Here is a 6,507-nt window from a genome sequence, read left to right as displayed (position 1 = left end):
TTTTTCCATACATTTTGGGTCATACTTTCCAGCTTCTTTTCATGGTTGATAATTTTTAACTGGTTGTCAAATATCATGAATTTTACCTTGCGAGGTGCTTGATATTTTTGTATTTCTATACATATTCTTGAACTTTGATCTCAGACACAATTAAGTTGCTTGGAAACAATTCGATCCTTTTGGTTCTTTCTTTTAAAGTTTTGTTAGGTGGGACCATAGCAGTGTTTAGTCTACAGCAAATTTTGCCACAAAGGTTAGTTAAAATCCTTCTGAATACTCTACCTAATGACCCTGCACTAATACCTTTTCTACTTTAGCTAGTAGGAATAGAAACTATCCCTTGACCTTCTAATTATTTCATATGGTTTTTTCCATGGCCTTAAATAATTTCCTCAGTCTCATGCACTGAACAGGATTCAGTTGAAGCCTCTAGGGAGATCTGCAGATCTCTGAAGTTTTCTTTGTGCACATCTCTGCTCTCTGATCTTCTGCCATGCAAACTCTGTCTTGGTTTCCCCAGTTCCCAGCTGTCTAATTAATTGGGAGACCACCTGGCTCTGCCTGGGTTCCCCTTCACTATGTGATAATCTGTAAACTTTCTCCAGGTAGTAACTAGGGGCAATCATATAGGGAAAGTCATATATTTTGTCTATTGCTTTTGTTTTCAGTTGTTTCAGGTCAGAAGGAAAATCTGATGCCTTTTAATTTATTATGTCCAGTAGCAGAAGTCAGGAAGTCTTTTGATCAAGGGAATACATTTAGTTCAGTCTTCTGACTGTTTTTCCTTCATTTGTTTTACCATTATCTCCCTACAAACCATGAATACTGTCACTCAAGACAGACCTGACCCAGTATTTTTAAATTTGTTTTTTAGTTTTCCCTTTATTAGAGAAGGTGTGGGTTTATAGAACAATCATGCATAAAATAAATACAACCCTATGCCACCATCCTGCCTTGGTGTGGAACATATTTTATAATTGATGAGAGCACATTTTTATAACTGTATTATTAATTAAAGTTCATGGTTCAACTTAAGGTTCACTATTAGTGCAGTGTAGTTCCATGGACTTTTTAAAAAGATTTTTATTGTTACCATATATACAATGTAACATTTCTCCTTTAATCATATCCAGATATACATTTCAGTGATGTTAAATGTGTTCACAATATTGTACTGTCATCACCACCATCCATAACAAAAACATTTCCATCATTCCAAATAGTAACCACGTACATTTTAAGCCTTAACTTCCTATTCTTTATTTTCCCCACCTCTCATTCCCTGGTAACCTATATTCTAGATTCTGGCATTATGAGTTTGCTTATTCTAATTATTTCAAATTAGGAAAGTCAAATTAGTGGGATCACACAATATTTGTCCTTTTCTGTCTGGCTTGCTTCACTCAACATGATGTCTTAAAGGTTCATTCATGTAGTCACATATATCAGGATTAAGACCCACCTAGGGCATGCATCAACTGAAATAACCTAATCAAAAAGAATCATCCATAATAGGTATACACCAAAAGGAATGGACCATAATAACATGATTTTTTTTTTGGCGGGGGAGGTACATACAGCCTCAAACCATCACAGTATGAGGTAGGGAGTCTCTATTTTTTTGCAAATGGTGATCCAGTTTTCTCAACACCATTTGCTGAAGAATGTATTCTTTCCCAGTTGAGCAGTCTTTTCACCTTGTCAAAAATCAATTGGCCTTAAATGTGAGGTTGATTTCTCATCTCTCAATCCTATTCCATTGGTCTATAAGTCTGTCCTTGTGCCAATACTATGCAATTTTGATTACTGTGGCTTTGTAATATGTTTTAAGAATGGAACATATGAGTCTTCCAACTTCATTCTTCTTTTCAAGATTGCTTTAGTTATTTGGGACTTCTTACCCTAACATATAAATTTGATGATTGGCTTTTCCATCTCTGCAAACAGTGTTGTTGGAATTTTTATTGGGATTACATTGAATCTAGAAATTGCTTTGTGCAGTACTGACATCATAATGATATTTAGTCTTCCAGTCCATGATCACAGAATGTCCTTCCATTTATTTAAGTCTTCTTTAATTTTTTTTAGCAATTTTTTTTTAGTTTTCTGTGTACAAGTACTTTGCAACATTTGTTAGATTTATTCATAGATATTTGATTCTTTTAGTTGCTATTGTGAATGGAAATTTTTCTTGATTTTTTTGTTTTGATTGATCATTGTATATAGAAACATGACTGATTTGGGGGTACTGACTTTGTACACCACCATTTTGCTGAATTCATTTATTAGTTCTGGAAGCTTTGTTGTGGATTTTTCAGGATGTTCTGTATATAGGATCATATCATCTAAAAATAGGGGAAGTTTTATTTCTTCCTTTCCAATTTGGACGCCTTTTATTATCTTTTTCTTGCCTAAACTGCTAAAGCAAGAACTTCCAGTACAATGTTGAATAACAGTGGTGACAGTGGGCATCCATGTCTTTTTCCTGGATCCTAAAGAGAAAGTTTTTAGTCTTTCAACATTAAATAAGATACTAGTTGTGGACTTTTCATATATGCTCTTTATTATATAGGAGACTTTCCTTCTGTTCCTAGTGTTCTAAGTGTTTTTATCAATAGTGATGTATTTTGTCAAGTGCCTTTTTTGTGTCAGTTGAGATTATAGTGTTTTTTTTCCTTCATTCTGTTAATTTGGTATATTACATTAATTGATTTTCTTATGTGAACCAATTTTGCATACCAGGGTAAATCTCACTTGATCATGATGTTTAGTTCTCTTAATATGATGTTGGATTCAGTTTGCTAGTTTGTTATGGATTTTAACATGTATGTTCATTAGAGATAATGGTCTGTAGTTTTATTTTCTTGTGGTATCTTTATCCAGCTTTGATATGTGGGTGATATTGTCCTTATAGAAGGGTGTGTTCCCTCCTCTTCAATTTTCTGGGCAAGCTTAAACAGAAAAGTCTTCTTGGAATGTTTGTTAGAATTCCCCTGTGGAGCCATCTGATCCTGGGCTTTTGTTTGTTAGAAGGTTTTTTATTACTTTTTCAATCTCTTACTAGTGACCGGCTTGTTAAAATCTTCTGTTTCTTCTTGAGTCAATGTAAGTGGTTTGTGTGTTTCTAAGAATTTGTCTACTTCATCTAGGTTATCTAATTTATTGGCATACAATTTGTTCCCAGTATTCTCTTATAGTCTTATTTCAGTGGGGTTGGTAGTAACGTACCCTCTTTCCATTTCTGATTTTTGTTATTTGTATCCTCTCTTTTTCTCTGTCATTGTAGTTAAAGATGTGTTAATTTTATTATCTTCCTAAAACATTGTTTTTTTGTGTTTTGATACTCTCTATTAGTTTTTTGGGGGTTGGTTTTCTATTTTATTTATCTCCACTCTAATCTCTGCTATTTTCTTCCATTTACTTGTTTGGGCTTGGTTTACTCTGTTTTTTCTAGTTCTTCTAGCTTTGCTGTTTGGGCTCTGATTTGAAGTCTTTCTTCTTTTTTTAATGTAAGCATTTAGAGCTATAACTTTTCCTCTAAAGCATGTAGAGCTATAACTTTTCCTCTCAGCACTGCCTTTGCCGCATCCCATAAGTTTTGGTATGTCATATTTTCATTTTCAGTTGCTTCAAGATATCTTCTAAATTTGCTCTTTAACCCACTGGTTCTTTAACAGTATGTTGTTTAATTTCCACATATTTGTGAATTTGCCCTTTCTCCCTCTATTATCAAATTCTAGATTCATTCCTTTGTGGTTGGAAAATACACATTGTTTGATTTCATGTTTTTGCCTTTATTGAGATTTGTTTTGTGACCCAACATACAGTCTATCCTGGAGAATGATCCATATGCACTCAAGAAAAATGTGTATTTCTGTTTTTGTTGGGTGTGGTGTTCTACATATGTCTGTTAGGTCTAATTGGTTTAGTGTATCATTCAAGCCCTGTTCTTCCATATTATCTTCTGACTAGATTTTATCCACTATTGAGAGTGGTATATTAAAGTCTCCTACTACTTATGTAGAATTGTCAGTTGCTCCCTTCAAATCTGTATTTGCTTCATATATTTTGGAGCTCTGCTATTATATGCATGTATATTTGTAACTGTTACATTTTCCTGTTGAACTGTCTCCTTTATCAGTATATAATGACTATCTTCGTCCCTGATAACTATTTTTTACTTAACTCTCTTTTATCTAATATTATTATAGCTACTCCAGTTCTTTTTTGGTACTATTTGCATGGTACAGTTAACCCCTGCACATTGCAACTTTCCCCTTCGCAGTTTTGACATATCGTGGGGAAGGGTAAGAAATTAAATGGGCATTTTTGGGAAGTTTTGCAAAAGTTGTAGTCAAGACATGAAGGCCAGCAAATGATACACAAAGGCTAGAAATATGCGGGATTGTTCTGTTTTGTTTTGTTTTGTTTTTAAAGGCATTTCAGTAGACTCTGGCATCATACAAGAAAAGTCTACATACATATACGATTTCCTAAAGGGAAATGAAGGTGAAGGGTCTACCCTTAAAGATTTCCAGGCTAGCAAAGGCTGGTTTGAAAATGTAAAAAAAGGTTTAGGCTACTCACTGTAAAAGAAAAGGGAGAGGAAGCATCTGTCAAGCAAAACAGCAGCTAAGAAGTTTTCTGCAACCTTGAAAAAAGTTTCATACATAGATTTTCCAGATCGTGAAGGCACCATGCCCCTAACCCCCATGATACGGAAAGGGTAACTGTATTTATTTTTCCATCCCTTCACCCTCAACCTATTTGTATCTTTGAACTTTAAGGTTAGTCTCTCACAGACAATATATTTGGGTCATGCTATTTTATACATTCTGCCAATCTCTGCCTTTTTACTGGACAGTTTAACCATTTACATTTAAAAGTCACTACTGATAATACAGGACTTTCTTCTGCTATTTTGTCATTTAGCTTCTGTAAGTCTTATGCCTTTTTTGTCACTCACTTCTGTTAAGGCCTACTTTCATATTTAGTTGCTTTTTTTTATCGTACCCTATTGAGTGCCTTCTCATTTATATCTGGATATATTTTTCATCCATTTTCCTTATGGTTACCATGGGGTTAAAATTCAATATCGTAAATATATAACAATCATATTTGGTTTGATATAAACTTAACTTCAATAGCATGTTCATATACTTTTCCTATTTTACACCTCTGTTGCCCCATCAGATTTTTGGTACTTGTTACCATTCATGGCTTTGTACATTGTATGTCTAAAGCCAGTGATTTATTATTAACTTTTTATGCATTTGCATGTTAGCAACAGTAGGAGGCATGAAGTGGAGCCACATACCAAACAATACAATTAAATAATGCTGGCATTTATAATTATCCAAATTGTTACCTTTATTTCTTTATGCTGCTTTGATCCACTATCTAGTGTCCTTTCCATTCATACTGAAGAACTCCCTTTTACTTTGCCTGTAGGGCAGGTCTACTCGTGGTGAACTCCCTCAATTTAGTTTCTCTGGGAATGTCTTAGTCTCTCCTTCAGTTTTGAAAGTCTTGCCAGATATAAAATGTTTGCTTCACAGTCGTTTTCTTTCAGCACTTTAAAGTATTTCAACCCAAGTGCCTTCTTGCCTCCATGGTTTCTGATGAGAAATCAGCACTCAGAACTCCCTTGTATGTAATATGTTACTTTTCCCTTGCAGCTTTCAGGATTCTATGTGTCCTTTGCATTTAATATTGTAGTAAATATATAACTGGGCATATTTTTCTTTATGTTTATCCTATTTGGTGCTCCCTGAGCTTCTTGGGTGTGCATATTCACATCTTTGGCTAAGTTTGGGAAGATCTCTGTCATTATTTCTTTGACTATTCCTTCTGCCCCTTTCTTTCTTCTCCTACTTTAGGACACCCATAATGTTTATATTGGTGTGCTTGATGATGTCCCATAGCTGTTTTAATCTGGTTTTACTTTTAATAATTTTTTTCTTTCTGTTTCTCAGCCTGACTCATTTCAAATGTCTTGTCTTCACATTTACTGATTCTTTTGCCAGCTCCAATCTGCTCTTGAAAGCCTCCTTGGCATTTTTTATTTCAGTGATTGTGACCTTCAAGTCTCATAGTTCTGTTTGGTTCCTTTTTAAAACTTCTATCTCTTTACTGAGTTTCTCTTGCTAGTTCACTGTTTTCCTTATATCCTTCACTTCTTTCTCTATACTTTCCTTCATCTCCTTGAACATTTTTAAGTTCATTTTTTAAAGGTTTTGTACAGAATGTCTCCATTCTGGTCTTCTTCATTGATGTTTTCTGGATTTGTATCCTCTTCCTTTTGGTGGGCCACCATTTCCTGTTTCTTTGTATGTCTTGTACTCTTTTGTTGCACAATGTACATTTTAATATATTAAAATGTTAACTCTGTGATTTATTCCCCGGGCTGTCTGTTTCTTGGTTTTGTAACTAGCTAGTGATAAGACAGAGATTTTCTTGAGCTTCAACCCTTCTATCAAGAAGGTCTGACCAAGGCAAATGCAGTGT

This window comes from Tamandua tetradactyla, chromosome 2, assembly GCF_023851605.1.
Source record: "Tamandua tetradactyla isolate mTamTet1 chromosome 2, mTamTet1.pri, whole genome shotgun sequence".
Taxonomy (NCBI): domain Eukaryota; kingdom Metazoa; phylum Chordata; class Mammalia; order Pilosa; family Myrmecophagidae; genus Tamandua; species Tamandua tetradactyla.
Note: the sequence above shows the minus strand (reverse complement) of the source record.